Source organism: Notolepis coatsorum (genome assembly GCF_963971535.1).
Source record: "Notolepis coatsorum genome assembly, chromosome: 16".
NCBI lineage: Eukaryota > Metazoa > Chordata > Actinopteri > Aulopiformes > Paralepididae > Notolepis > Notolepis coatsorum.
In genome coordinates this window covers 105729910-105746462 of record NC_140180.1, presented here as the reverse complement: position 1 = coordinate 105746462, position 16553 = coordinate 105729910, and the positions used below count along the sequence as shown (strand labels likewise).

The 16553-nt window shown below is 43.7% G+C and overlaps 1 pseudogene across 1 annotated transcript in view; it reads left to right on the top strand.

Annotated features, from left to right (window-relative positions):
- LOC311242769 (cytidine monophosphate-N-acetylneuraminic acid hydroxylase-like) overlaps positions 1–16553 on the top strand; it is an 80067-nt pseudogene that overhangs the window by 17195 nt on the left and 46319 nt on the right. Inside the window, exons 4-6 of the transcript in view lie at positions 7342–7532; positions 7632–7712; positions 8953–9019. The product of the transcript in view is annotated as a cytidine monophosphate-N-acetylneuraminic acid hydroxylase-like (transcript). The remainder of the gene's footprint in view (positions 1–7341; positions 7533–7631; positions 7713–8952; positions 9020–16553) is intronic.

Here is a 16553-nt window from a genome sequence, read left to right as displayed (position 1 = left end):
AAGACAAGATAAGTATGAAATAAAATAACATAGTAAAATTAGAAGTAAAAAAATGAGGTCACAGTGTTCAGTTTAGACATATGTACAATGTTCGATGCAGAATAGACGTAGTTACCATACAATATACAATACTGTGCAGTGTACTAATATACAATACTATATAGTGCAAGGCAGAAATGGAGAAATGGGACGAGGTGCAATTTAGGTACAATTCACAGTAGGTGTACGAGTTGTAGTGCAAATCCTTTATCAATAAATATAAAGTGTAAGTGTGTTTGTGTGATCTAAAGTGTGGAGAGTGGGTGCTGCAGTGTGTTGTTTGTTTGAGTGAGTGCGTGTGGGTGTGTGTGCTGTGTGCATTTGATGGTTGTTGCATAGTGATTATTGTTCGTTTAGCGATTATTGTTCGTTTAGCAGCCTGATGGCCTGGGGATAGAAGCTTCTTCTGAGTCTTTCTGTGCTCGCCTTAAGACTCCGGTATCGCTTGCCTGACCGCAGCAGTTCAAAGAGGCAGTTGTTCGGGTGGCTCGAGTCCTTAATAATTCTCTTAGCCTTCCCCTTGCACCGCTTGTTGTAAATGTTCTGGAGGGTGGGAAGCCCCCCTCCAATTGTGCGTTCGGCTGAACGTGTCACTCTTTGTAGTCTGCTACGGTCTTGTGCAGTGCTATTCCCAAACCAGGAGGTGATGTTGCCAGTCAGGATGCTCTCTATTGTACATGAGTAGAAGTTCCTAAGGATCTTCTGACTGACTTGGAACTTCCTTAGGCGCCTGAGGAAGTAGAGGCGTTGTCGTGCCTTCTTCACAACACTGTCAATGTGTGTGGTCCATGTCAAGTCCTCGGATATGTGGGCTCCGAGGTACTTGAAACTGTTCACTCTCTCAACCGGTGCCCCGTCGATGCTGAGGGGGCTGTAGTCCTTGACCCCCGACCTCCTGAAGTCCACAATCATCTCTTTTGTTTTGCTGACGTTCAGGGAGAGGCAGTTCTCCTGACACCACTGTGACAGGTTCTCTACCTCTTCCAGGTAGGCCCTTTCGTCGTTGGCAGAGATCAGGCCCACCACTACTGTGTCATCAGCAAATTTGATGATGGTGTTGTTGTTCCGCTGTGCTACGCAGTCATGTGTGTACAGGGAGTAGAGGAGGGGGCTTAGAACACAGCCCTGGGGGGCCCCTATGTTGAGCGTGATGGATGAGGAGGTGCAGTTGCCGGCTCTTACCACCTGGGGTCTGCCCGTCAGGAAGTCCAAGACCCACTGGCAGAGGTCATAGTTCAAGCCCAGGTCCCTGAGCTTGGCTATGAGTTTGGAGGGGACTATGGTATTGAATGCTGAGCTGTAGTCGATGAACAGCATTCTCACATAGTTCCCCTGTCTCTTGTCCAGGTGTGATGCTGCTGTGTGCAGCACATGGGCTATGGCGTCCTCCGTGGACCTGTTGGGGCGATATGCAAATTGCAGAGGGTCCAGGTTGATGGGGAGGGAGGAACAGATGTAGCCCTTCACTAGCTTCTCAAAGCACTTCATGGCTATGGAGGTGAGGGCTACAGGGCGGTAGTCGTTGAGGCAAGCGGGCGTAGATTTTTTGGGTACAGGGATGATGGTGGACTTCTTCAGACAGGTGGGGATGACAGCCTGTTCCAAGGACAGGTTGAAGATGTCAGTGAATACCGGGGCCAGTTGGTCGGCACAGACTTTTAGGACGCGGCCGGGGATGCCGTCCGGTCCTGCTGCCTTCCTGATATTCACTTTTTTAAAGATCCGTCTCACCTCATGCTCTGTTACCCTGAACACTGAGTCTCCATCAGCAGACCCCCCCCCCCCCATTGCCGTGGTTTGTAGGCTGGTGTTGTTATTCACAGCCTCAAACCTCGCATAGAAGGAATTGAGATCATTTGCTAAGGAGATGTCACTGTTCAGTTTGAGGGGGGTGCCTTTGTAGTCTGTCATTGTTCTGAGGCCCTGCCACATGCCTCTAGAGTCAGCCTGTTCAAACTGAAGTTCAACTTTATCCCCGTAACGCCGTTTTGCCTCTATTACTGCTCTCCTGACGTTGTATCTTGCCATCTTGTGTTCTTCCATGTTGCCTGTCACCAGCCCGGTGTTGTATGCTGATGTGCGCACTTTCAGAGCCTCACGGACGGATTTGTCTACCCAGGGCTTTTGATTTGGGTAGATTTTAATTTTGTCTATGTGTGTTGACCATGTCAGGTCCTCTGAGATGTGGACCCCCAGGTACTTGAAGCTGCTCACCCTGTCCACGGTAGCCCCGTTTATCATCAGTGGTGTGTGCGTCTCCTGCTGTCCTCTCCTATAATCCACGATCAGCTCCTTGGTTTTACCAATGTTCAGGAGCAGGCTGTTGTCCTGGCACCAGCGTTCCAGTACCTCAACCTCCTCCCGGTAGGCCTTCTCGTCGTTGTCCGAGATCAGCCCCACCACCACCGTGTCATCTGCGAACTTCACTATGGAGTTGGAGCTGAACTTGGCCACACAGTCGTGTGTGTAGAGTGAGTACAGCAGGGGGCTCAGAACACAGCCCTGGGGGGACCCGATGCTCAGGGTGATGGTGTTGGAGGTCTGACCCCCCACCCTGACCGCCTGGGGTCTTTCGCTCAGAAAGTCCAGTACCCAGGCGCTCAGGGCGGAGCTCAGACCTAGCTCGATCAGCTTGTCCACCAGTCTGGTGGGGACTATGGTGTTGAACGCTGAGCTGTAGTCAATGAACAACAGTCTCACATAGCCCCCCTTCTGACGGTCAAGGTGCGAGAGGGTGCTGTGCAGTACCTGGGAGACCGCGTCGTCGGTGGACCTGTTTGTCCTGTATGCAAATTGCATAGGGTCCATATCACTGGGGAGGGAGGCACAAATGTGGTCCTTGACCAGCCTCTCGAAACACTTCATGACCACAGAGGTGAGTGCCACCGGTCTGTAGTCATTTGGACATGCTGGGGAGGGTTTCTTCGGCACAGGGATGATGGTAGACATCTTGAAGCAGGCAGGGACCACTGACTCCGCCAGTGATTGATTAAATATGGCGGTGAACACAGGGGCCAGCTGGTTGGCACAGGTCTTGAGTATACGTCCTGTTATGCCATCTGGGCCAGCAGTTATTGTCTTCAGTCCCTGCCATAATCCTCTTGTGTCGTTTTGTGCCATTTGTGTCTCCAGTTTATCAGCATATGTCCTCTTAGCAAGTTTGACAGCCTTGCGTAGAGTATAGACTGAAGCCTTATACTCCTCCATGTTTCCTGACTCTCTACCCAGGTTGTAGGCGGTGGTACGAGAGTTCAGAGCTGCTCTAATAGTGCTATCCACCCACGGTTTCTGGTTTGGGAAAATCCGCACCGTTTTCCTGGGGACAATACCATCGGCTATTGTTGTGATATAACACACCACTGTGTCTGCTAGCTCACTGACGTCACTGGCGCTTCCTTTGAACATATCCCAATCCGTGTCTGCAAGCACGTCCTGGAGCGTGGCCTCTGATTCGTCGTCCACTTCTTTGTCTCACGTGACACGACGGCGTCACGTGATCTCTGTTGTCATAGTCATAATGACTACGCCTGCCAGTACTTCTACAGTACTTCTACAGTACAGGCTGACCTGTTAATATAGATGGACACTCTGCCGAGAAATGTTATTCTCTGGTTGAGAAATGTTATTCTCTGGTTGATCTTTGTGACCACCTTTTGTGCCATGCTCACCCCTGATAAGGTGTTGTCCAAAACACATCCTAGGTATGTGACATCCCCCTTTGCTGTAACCTCGATATCTCCTACCACTACTTTGAACCCAGGTGACCTCTTTAGTCATATGGCAGAGCCAAAAAGGATAGCTTCGGTTTTACCCAGGTGGAGGGATAACCTATTTTCGACCAGCCAATGACTGATCTTGACAAGCTCTAGACTGAGTGACCTCTCAACTTCTCTTTTGTCCTGATATGAGACCATGAGTGCAGCATTGTCCACAAATAAAAACAAGTTACATTCACAGGCAGTTCTCATGTCATTGACATATAAAAGAAATAAAAGTGGTCCTAAAATACTCCCTTGCGGCACCCCACACATCTGTTGAAGTGAGGAGGATATGCTGCCATTAATTTCCACTACTTGTTTCCTGCCTCTCAGATATGACTCCATCCAATACGGTTAAAACCCATAGCCTTCAGTTTATATAAAAGTCGTGGTTAACGGTGTCAAAGGCTTTTTGTAAATCTATTAAAACCATCCCACAGAATTGACCTTTGTCCACCTCTGTTCTAATTTGGTCTGTCAGATATAGTAAACATGTGTCTGTGGAATGTGATGTTCTAAATCCAGACTGGAGCTCGAACAACAGGTTGTTTGTAGAGAGGTATTCGTTTATTTGATCATGAATGATCCTTTCTATGACTTTGGACACCGCACTAAGAATCGAAATAGGCCTATAGTTCCCTGGGTCTAGTTTATTACCTTTTTGTAAAGCGGAATGACTCTGGCTTGTTTGAGATCATAGGGAAACTGTCCTTGACAGATAGATAGATTTAAAACGTGTATTAACACTTTGATTTATCGCTTGAGAGCCAGCGCTTAAGTCAATGAGAGAGCGAGCACATTTGTGAACACATAAACTATATCTTTAATTATAGCTATGTGTCTAATACGCCCGTCGCTTATCAATGACTTGCTTGCAGTCAATATGTACGAAACGGATTGTTTTTTCATCGGTACATTTCCGTTTGATACCGTCTTGAATACGAGTATAGTTTTGTAAATGTCTAGGAAAAAAAATGATTCCGCAGGAATCGCCCTTTACTGGAATACACACAACACGTTGTAATTTTTCGGCTGATTTATGAATCGTTTTCAAATAAACGCTAGATTATCGATAGTATATGTGTACTTATGCACGCTAGAGAAGCGGGCTGAAATGATTATCTATGACCTGGTCAGCGCTAACGTCATACACGCACACACACACAGACACAGACACGTTGTGAAATATGTGAAAAAAACATCTGATTACCACAAAACTGGTAAAATAGATTCCTTACCTCAGATCAGAAGTGTAACGCGTGACCTCCCACGCGTTACACTTCACCAATAAGAGTCCGCACTGTCAGGATCGCGTTTATTGATCCAACATTAGACCTTGAAACAGATAATCCACGCTGCTTTCGGTTGCCCCAATGAATGCAATAGTCTCCGGTTACATGCCTGAGAAGTAAAATGTGGAATCCGGAGTTTTCTTTTCACATGCATTTTCATTGAGTCCATTCCAATGGGTGCAATACCATCCGGGAGACGATAGGGGGCGGTATTTGCCCTTTTCGAGCTCATAGACAGTCCAAATGATAAAGTGAGGCTGGATTGATGAAAAATGATAAAAGAAATAAAAGAAATAACGATTAAATAACAAGATTTCTCGTCATTGGCACTGAACGCATGGCGGCCAACAATGAGATTTCTCGTCGTTGGCACTCAATGTGTTAAGCCGGAGGCGATGGACTCAGCTGCATCCCTAAGAAATCTAGCAGGTACCTTGTCCTGTCCTGTTGCCTTGTTAGGATTGAGGGCCCTCAGTTTTTTCAAAACTGTGTCCTCAGTCACACTCACAAAGGAGAAGGAATCTGTCTGGATACCTTTCTGTCTGTAGTACTACCCTACCTGTTTTTCCCCATACATCCCAGTTGTACTGGGCAGTCTCTTAACCCTCCCTCTTGCTTAGCCACTAGTATGGGTTAGGGTTAGGGTTAGTGACAGTGCTGCTCGTGACCGATCCGGTCCCTCTTGCTTAGCCACTAGTACGCCTTTCTCAAACAACTGCTGTCTAACCACAGTCCTTAAACTCCCTTTACTTTTATCAGTCAGACCACTTATATCAATGTCATACTTTTCAATAATTCTAAGAAGCTGGTCTTTAGTGCAACGCTCCAGAAGTTCTTCACATGGGGAAGCAACGAACTCCTCTATGCCGGCCATAGTAGACTAGTCTACAGCTCAGCAGAGAGAAAAAACTAAATTAAATAAATAAATTCCAAAACCAACAGACAGTGCTGCCAAGTCCGTCATGGTTTTTGCCTTATTTCGTCTCCCTGTGAGGGATAGCTGTCAATCACTGGTCTCTGTGGTTAATTGCCTCATGGGTCGGCAGGTGTGTGGGCTTGATTGCACCTGATTCAGTGCAGCTGTGCCTATGGAGAAGCTGAGTCTATTTAAGTTTGAAAGTGTAGTGCTGATCTCTGCCCTATTCAGAATTTGGCCTTTATTTGTAGCTCTTGTTTTGGGCTACTGGCTTTATTCTACACTTTGTTTTATAGAAGCTGAGCCTTTTATGGTTGTGTTTCTTTTGGAACTGTCTTTGCTCACTACGGTACATAAACTCCCTTAGTGGAGGTTCATTGTTTTACGTTTCCAATATAAACTCCGTTATTAGGAGGTGCCGTTGTGGCTTATTTCTTTTTCTACTATACCTCTTTATTGAGTGTTGTCCTGTTTTTTGGACTTGATTTATTTTCTTAAATACTCACTGTGAGGCTTCCACCTGTAAAGGTTGTTTTGTGTTGTTTGTTTTCCCCCTTCTCCTTAATGTCTGCGTAAGCAGTTTAGTGGTTGTTCGTTACACTGATAACTTGAAGAGTCCCTATTATCTGCTCGAGTCGTGACCCACATACACCCGCAGCCCTCACAAAGTCAACTAGTGCATACAAAAGGAATCTTGTATCCCTGAGGCTGGTGTGGGACCCCCATGCCTTCTCAGGGCATCAGTGATCAGCAATACAGTGCAAAACAATCGCACTGCAGTGACTGCCAGTAGCCACCATGAATGAATAAATAAATGAATGAATGAATGAATGGATGGATGGATGGATGAATGAATGAATGAATGAATGAATGAATGAATGAATGAATGAATGAATGAATGAATGAATGAATGAAAACTTAATTTAACAGATTGCAGAATGGGTACAATACAGCAGGGGTTCCCAAAGTCGGGGCAAATGCATAATTATCGCCACCCACCTGATGGTGACACACAACAGTCCTATTTACACATAAACACACGGATGAACCAATACCGAACGACAAGTCCACGACCAAACACATCGAGTCTAACATTATTATAGTAGGCAATGCAACATTATCGCCACCCACCTGATGGTGAAGATCTGCCCAATTCTCAAAATTTATTTATCATTTATTGTCAGTATTTTAGACACCCCCCAAAAATTCACAAATCATGTTTTCAGGGGGGCTGATGTCTCATATACAGTAGGGGAGCCATGGCTCCCCCAGCTCCCCCCATGGTTCGCACCCTGTCTAAACTACTTACTGACCCTTTTGCTGTCACTTTGAACAGGTGACATACCTGACACACGCGTGCATGGAGCTGCAGCTTGGGCAGAGACGGGTTGTGTTTGACCCGTGGCTGAAGGGTCCCGCCTTCGCCAGGGGCTGGTGGCTGCTCCACGAGCCTCCCGCCGACTGGTTGGACAGACTGTGCGCGGCCGACTTCATCTACATCAGCCATATGCACTCAGACCACCTCAGGTATTGTTGTCCATCGTGTGGTGTCAAGCTGCGGTTGGGATTTTGTTCAGAAATAAACTATAATTTTAAGGGACTGACTTCTCCTTTTTCCATTTGCAGCTACCCCACGTTGAGAGCCTTGTCAGAGAGGAGGCCAGATGTCCCCATTTATGTTGGTCATACATCAAGACCTGTCTTTTGGTGGGTACACTGACCAGGGTTCAGAAGATAACGAAGAGGCCATCGTGTCCACCACTCTTAAGTTCTTTAACCCAGATAGCAAAGTGACATTGATTCAATGTTGAAATTACATCAGAATCATATTGTTTTGGTTGAGGTTGAAAATCAACATTGGAATTAATGTCGACAACCCATGGCCTTTTTTTTATGTTGCCTTAAAAGCAACATTGAGTGAATTTTGAAAACAAAATTTCAATGTTGATTCAAAGTTATTTACAGTGACGTGTCAACATTGATCCAATGCTGTTTCTATGTCAGTTTGCTATCTGGGTATGGACACAAAATGTCCTAACACAACCCCCTCCAATGTACAGTAAATTACCAAGTATGGTCTTGTCAATATTCCAATGTACAGTTTTGTTTGTACAGTTGTACAGTGTACAGTGTCCCCCACCCACCCCTCCTACCCAACCCCCCCCCCACTCCTACCCAACCCCCCCCCCCCCCCCCCCCCCCCCCACCCACCCAACCACCTCCAATGTACAGTCCCCCCCCCCCCACCTACCCAATCCAATGTACAGTTTATACGGCAAATGTATATACTTTTTTTTTCTGGGCTCTCTTTGTATCACAAACAGTACTGTATTTACAAATATGGTATGTCATAAATGTATAGATGTAGCAGTACTGTCTATCTGTATGTCATGTATGTCATATATGTTACGATGAATTGAAAATGGGGGACCCTGATGTAAACAAGACGAAAGTCTTTCTCTGGTCTGCATCCCCTTAACAATTGTATGTATTGAGCTGTACTGTACTGTACCCATTCTGCAATCTGTTAATAAAGTTTTCAATCAATCAATCAAAACTCAATAGTATATTCCAGAGATAAAGAAAGACAATGATAATTCTAATGTTAAATGTGCATGTAATGTAGTAAACAAAGGCAGATCATAAGTCATCATTAGTCATCATGGTTTAATTCATTAATTTATTACCCAGGGACAATGCACGTTAATCAACACTTTCAGTTTCCACATCAATGTAAATGTGCCAGAGTTAGCTAATGAGCTAGTTTTCATCCGTGGTCCCTGCCTAACATGCATGTCTTTTGATGTGGGAGGAAACCGGGGTCCTCAGAGGAAAACCCACGCAAACACGGGGAGAACATGCAAACTCCACACAGAAAGGCCTCCCACTGGGGTTCGAGGCAGCGGTGCTGACCCCACTGTCTCACTCTTGTCTCACTCTGCCACAGGTATCTGGAGCAAAGTCAGGTTCAACTAACCAACATCAACGTGGTCCCATTTGGTGTCTGGCAAAACGTAAGAACGGTAGACTAAACAATAAACAAATGTTTTATTTTGCTTGTGTTTAGGGGTGTAACGGTACACAAAAACCACGTTACAGTACGTACCTCGGTTTTGAAGTCAAGGTTCGGTAAGGGTTTTCGGTACAGTGGGGGAAAGTTTGGCTTTCCATGTTCCACTCAGGGGTTATGTAGTGTGCAGTAACTAATTGTACTTGTAGGGCTGTCAAAAAAAAATATATATATATTATATTAGATTGTGAAAAAAACAGCCCTGTGGGCGGTCGTTAGTGGTTAACATACCGTTGTATTCGTTCGGTACACTACACAGCCGTTCGGTACGGTACGGTACACACTGAAACAGTTCGGTTTGGTACGGATACGTGTGCCTTTACACCCCTAGTTGAGGACCATAACAGAAATGTTTAAATTAATACTGTCTGGTGCAATCATCAAAATGAAGTCAAATCAAATCAAAATCATAGTGGGGTAGATGGATGCACTGGATGATTTCTTGAGTAATTGAGTAACATAACCCAACTCTTACTAGATCATTGTGCTCTGAGGAATATTGCAGGGAGAATTACAAAGGACTTATCGTAATATCTAAACTTCTGTGAGACGGCTTTGTCAAACCAAATTCTTCCCTAATTATAGCCTATATCCCATTGGGGGAGCTCTGGGGGGGCTGGATTGTTTATAGCAGGTGCTAATGAATTTTAATGCAACAAACAATAACAAACTAAATAACGGCTAATATAGGCTACATCAGGGGTCGGCCATTAGGTCTGGCCACGGGCCAGATTTTCCCCAAGCCTGTGGTTTGGCGGGCCAGGATCAAAAACAATGGCTAATTTAATATACTGATATTGAAAAAAGACAAACGTTTTTCTCTGGTCTGCATCCCCTTAACAATTGTGTGTATTGCGCCGTACTGTATTGTACCCATTCTGCAATCTGTTAAATAAAGTTTTCATTCATTCATTCATGAACAGCAGATCACCGCGGCGGGTGATGAACAGATCAGAATGCATGAAAACACGACTCACCATACCTTGTTTGTTGTTAAGTCCTCCAAAATCCCTGCTAATGTTTGAAACATGTCATATCCACTCGCCGCCCTCCAATTCCAGATTGGTGTTGAATGCTACTTTATCTGCCAACTTGAACACAGTTGTCATCATTGCCTCGTTGTTGTTGTTGTTGTTGTTGTTGTTGTTGTTGTTGTTGTTGTTGTTGTTGTTGTTGTTGTCGCCACATATCATGCTCGGCACGCAAGAATCACCGACCTGTTGCGATAAACCCGTATTTTAAGTATGGCTCCTGTTTATTAAAAGAAGCGTTATATTTCCCCATTGCAAAGAAGCTATCCAAAGATGTTTTTTTTTTTTTTTTACTCGCTCGCATCTCAAACGCGGAAGTGAAAGTGCGTTAGGGCAATATACACGCGGCCCGGTGGTACTATTCCATTGGTTCTCCCAGTCCATGTGACCATTTCTAGCATTTCAATTGGCTATAGTGACAGACATGCTTTTGATGACTACCGGTAGATAGATACAGCTTCACAATAAAAGAGGTGGAGATACTCATCACGCAAACCCACGATAATGTTGCCGTCTCTCTCTGCCAAATTTCTCAGTTCTTCGCTTGATATAATTAATACAAATGTCCAATATAACGGAATTCGTAATCTATTTTATATATAAAAAAAAAAAAAACCATAACTGGGAGGGGGGGCTTAGAGGGGGCTAAGCCTTTTTCAGAGGGAGCTTAAGCCCCTGCTAGCCCCTCCCCCCCGCCGCCACTGTATATCTCTAACTTGTTGGGTCCCTGGCTGTTTGTGTAACACACTATGCTATGCTAGCTATATATCACAGCCGGGGCCAAGAATTAACATAATGAACTTAAAGCAGTTAAAGGTGCTATAGGCAGTGTTGGGACTAACGCGTTACAAAGTAACGCGTTACAGAAACGAAGTTACTTTTTGCCGCAACTAGTACTCTAACGCATTACTTTTGAAATTCAGTAACGCTACTTACGTTACTGAATGGTTCGTCACTGCGTTATTTGCGTTATATACGGCGTAGATTGATAGCGAGCGGTAGTGATTATTATTATTATTATTATCCTCATCCCCACCCGCGTAGAATGATACGAGGCGAGTCTGGCCACTGGCCAATCAGAAGTGCGCAAGAAATGCGGCTACGGAAAGAAATAGACCCTCTCTATTGTAAACAAAACAAACGCTCGCTATGAATCTACATACAAAGAATGCAGTAACAAACTAACAAACCATTTAGCAACTACTTGGAGAGATAATTAATATACAACATGGAAACGAGATAAAGAACATGTTTGAGGCGCTGCTGGAGTCAACTGGACTAACGTAACGTTACTACATCTCAACCACCGCAGACTTTGGTGAGTGAAACTCAAGTTGATCAACGGATTTTGACTGTACGAAATCTGCCAGGGAATCTCATATAATACTAACCAAACAATATAAATATAGTCCTTTCATGCACAATTGATATCCTAACTATTCTAACGTTGCAATGCTTTGATTGATATCTTAAACAACGTTGCAACTTGCAAGATGGTGAATGAATGAATGAATGAAAACTTTATTTAACAGATTGCAGAATTGGTACAATACAGTACGGCTCAATACATACAATTGTTAAGGGGATGCAGACCAGAGAAAGACGTTTGTCTTGTTTCCACCAGGGTCCCCCATTTTCAATTCATATAGACATTTATGACATACACAACATACATGACATTTATGGCATAGGGACATATAGGTATTTAGTACTGATACATTTGTGACATAAACGGTATTCAAATATACAGTACTGTTACCGCTAGCTTTGGGTAGGGCGTTCCACATTGTTGTGGCATAATTGCGAAACGTGTTTAGTCCCTTGTTTGAGCCGAATCTGGGTTTTACATGATTTGTTGAGCTTCCTCTGGTGTAGTGGTTGTGGTATTCACTGACCTTTGGGAAGTATTTTGACATGTACATGGGTACCCCGGTCGTATAGTGTATCTTGTAGACCAGGCCCATTGCAAGTTGCTGTACTCTGTCGTCTACTCTAAGCCATCCTAGGTTGTCAAAGTGGGCAGGGGTGAGGTGGGTTCTTCTGGGGTTCAGGTCAAGTAGTAGTCTGACCAGTTTGTTTTGTGATGTTTGTAATTTTGTTTTAAGCGCCTTTGAGGTGCTTTGGTACCATGAGGTGCAAGCATAGTCGTAGTACCCTTGAATTATAATGGTTATAATGAAACGCTCCGGCGACATCAAGGCTGTTCCTTCAACCGGCGCACTTCTTATTGACTATATGACTCGGGACAACATTTGTTTGTGTCAGATTTGTGTTTGTATCTAGACCACATTGCTTAGCAGAGTTCGGTGATGTGAATGGAAACTGTCAAGTTGATCAACCGATTTTGAGTACTATAGGGCATGGGACTCGGGAGCAATCTTTTTTTTTAATCTTTTTTTTAAATAACTAAATAGTTACTTTTCACAGTAACTCATTACTTTTGGGTGTAAGTAACTAGTACAGTAACGAAGTTACTTTGAAATGAAGTAACTAGTAAAGTAACTGAGTTACTATTTTTCAGTAACTAGCACAACACTGGCTATAGGTAACATTTCTATGTAGAATTTTTTTTATTATGCCTCCACAGAGCGTTTAGAAAGGTGTAGAATAAAAATATTGCTTTCCCCCCCAATACATTATTGATGAATTATACGTTTAGAATTTATTATTTAAAATTAGTTTGCAGGTCCAAAATTAATGATGTTGTTTACATATTGCAGGCACGTATCCCCTACTTCCCATTTCCACATGTGGAATGCACCTGATTGGATAGATTACGTTCTGGTGCTAGTGCGACATGTAGTGGCGTCATTTTTATAGGGTGCCATTTGGACTTCATAACTTGGGATAAAAAAAAGTGTATTTACCTATATTTTAATGTTCTATTATATAAAGCACATATCTAATTAGCTGAAAAACACATTGGTCGAGCTCAGGCACCTAAATTATATTATATTTAGATATATTAACAACATGTGTCACAAGGGATATGTCCACCCTGTTAAGGACATAGACATAACTGTTTAATTGTGATTTCAGTGCATGATTGCTAGTGTATAGGAATTGTATGTCCCTCAATTTAGTCAGATATTTATTTTACAATACAATTATTTTAAACAGCATATATTGAGAAAAACAACTGCACATTATGAGAACGGGACATATTCTTCCACTTTATTTCTTAAGAAAAGTGAATTATGATAATAATTACTCAAAGTTTCTAGCATGTATAATCAATCCCTTCCATATCTTTATGTAACTACAAATATACACTTGATATTTGGTAATCTCATTAAACTATGATAGAAAAATACCAACATAACAGGGTGGACAGAGGTCTAACAGGGTGGACACAGTAGAATGACAGGGTGGACAAAACACCAACAAATGACAAAACCTTAATGTTATTTAATGAATTTTATTAATTATAACATGAATAAACTTGGTTTATGATGGACTAAGGAAGAACTGGAACACAAAAAGGAAAATTACTTAAATAACTTGTCCATGCACTTGTTTATGTTTGTGTGTATGACTCAGTTTGTACTGAATGTGTATGTATGTGTGTTTATGTGTATGAGAGTTGCGTGCATACAAATCATGTGTGCATGAAATCAAACTAACTCCCTGGGAATGTGAAATTAGACTAACTCCTTGGGAATCTTAAACTTGGACCAAGGAATAACTGGAAGAACACAAAAAGGAAAGAAAACTGTATATGCATATGTTTGTGTTTATGTGTATGACAGAGAATTTATACTGTATGTGTGTGTGTGTATGTATGCGTGTGTGTGTGTGTGTGTGTGTGTGTGTGTGTGTGTTTGTGTGAATGAGTGTGTTTGTGCTTGTGTGTGTGCAGTATGTGATAGACTCCTCTGTAGCTCTGATGTGGGGGTAACCGGTGTAAAAGTAGCAGCTCAAAGTCCAGCCCCAGCTCCAGACCCTGCCCTTAGTGCATGTCTAGTTGTAGTTCCCCAAGTGATCTTCTAGATATTTCCACGTGGACTTATCCAGTTGAACAGAGCGTTTGTTGAGTGCCTGTGGCTCGGGTATAAGACACAGAAGTTGGTCATCTGCATACCAGCTGATATCTTCACGTGGTGTTGGCCAGAAGTATTTGTTTACCCCATTGCGATGCATGCACTTCACGTGAATGCTATTCTCCTCCACGGCCATGATGATGCCGGGGTACACGTCATCGTCATACTCGACAACACACCACTTTCCAATGTAAGTGCTGTCGACTGCCTCTGGTCGCCATGGGGTCTCTCTGTTCTGCGTTGGGGGCGTCACTGGAACTCCATTTAGAGTAGAAACTTTTAGTTCAAAGCAGGCACAATCCAGTCGACCATCCTGTCTCTGACAGAAACAGCTGATGTCCCTGTACTTGATTTGCCAAGGTAAGAGGCTGATTACCTGGTGCATCCTCATTGTGCCCTTAACAGGAGTCAGAGCAGGGATCTGAGGCGAGAAGAGATGATATACAGTACAAGTATGAGATATCATATTCAAAATAGAGATATTATTATTATTATTATTATTATTAATATTATTATTATAATATTCATTAGAGCAAGAGACAGACAGACAGAGGTACTTTATTACTTGTGAATGTTTTTGCAGGGGTTGGGGGCATCTTTACCTCTGTCTTTGCTTCAATTTCATCTTCACTGACAAAGAAGAGCTCCACTGTGGATTCCAGTCCCCTCAGTTTTTGAAATAGAGTGAGGGCATCTGGAACATCTTCCCCCAAGCGCACAATCCGGTCAGCTGACCGATTCAGTGTCCCTCCGATTCCATCTGGAGCTCCTTTGCCATGGCTGGCCTCAAAGAAATTCCACGACAGGTCTTTGAAACCATGCCTGAATGGCTCAGTTGACAGGAGGTAGAAGTTGCCCTTCTGTTTGTACTGGGTTGCTGGGCCATCACTGAAGAAGTGAAGCCTCTCCACCTTTGGGTAATTGGCCTTCACCATCTCCAGTACAGGCTCCAGGTGGGCCCAGATCGCTGGTGGGTCATGTCTTCGCGAGGGCGAGATAGAACAGAATGATATTGGTGTCTGTTCAGTGGTGTACAGCACACCGGTGTGCAGCGTTGCCTGTTGGTGGGATCCCCCAAAATGCACTGACAGGATCTCATTGTGATACTTGCATGAGTAATTTTCACTGAAATCGATGTGGATTAGACACTCATTTTCTTGGAGTCTTTCCCGTAGCTTTCTGTAAGCACCATATTGCCACCTGATGTTAAACAGGTGCTTACGGAATTTGAAGAGACGGTCTTGAAAATTACTGACCAGTTCTGCTTGTGTGCTGTGCACCTCCTTCTTAAGGGTAATGGTCTTCCTCTCTTCCTCACCTGTCCTTTCAAGAGACCATTGTACAACTTGTACAATTTCCTCTGTGGCTGCTTTCAAGGTTGGGTGAGCGTTGAGACGGCACTCTTTGCAGTCACCATAGGCGCAGGCTTTGATTCCCGTGGCACAGACAGTGCGGTCAGCCATCTCCTCAATGTTCTTGGAGTCCACAATCCCATGGCTGTAGAGGGTGTTAGCCATGAACTGGAGATTTTCGTGCGTTTTGCACTGGCACGTGGCCCGATCTGCATCAGTAGGGGCCATGACCCAAAATGGCCGACATGCACAAAACAGACAGTATGAGACGTTGTCTGATTTTTCAGATGCAAATCTCCTATGAAGGTTCTTTAATGTGTCAGTAAGCAGTCGCTTCTGCATCTTCTCCTTCCTCACAGTTATGGTCTGCTTGCGCCCAGTTGTCATACGACTGACATCGTCACGAATAAAGAAGGTACGGATATTGGCTTTACTCTCTGCTCTCCTTGAACTCTTCCTTCTCTGAAAGGTGGTCAGGTCTGCATCCCTTTTCAACTTATCCCTCTTCTTGGAGAATCCAAGAGCACTACAAGCGAATGACAGGAGTCTGTATTTTTTTAATAGCCTACCACATGTCACTTTGGCTATCGTTTGCTTCACTCTTTCTCTTCTTGAGGCTTTGTAAGACTGAGCAATGTCCGCAACTAAGGCAGAGTGAAATGTAAGGGTCTTGCGGACATAAGGAGTGACGTTCTGATTTTGAAGCATCCGATTCACCAATGCACGTGGGGATGAGGAGCTGGCCTTACACCTTGAGTATCTTTTTTTATACTTTTCCTTCATTCTCATCTCTCTATCCAGTTGGGCCTTTAAGAGGGCTATCTCCTGTTGGAGCCTTCTCCTTCCATTTTTTGCCCTCTTTTCACCTTGAAGGCTTTGCCTAAAACAGAATAAACAAATGATAATACATCCTGACTTATATTAACTCTGCATTTTTTTAAAGCTCACAAAAGTCTTAAAAACAACAATGTATTTTATTCTCAATGTACAGTACATGTCCTTATATTACAAACTTGCTCAAACCTTGAAGGCTGAATCTCTGGAGTTGCAGGGGG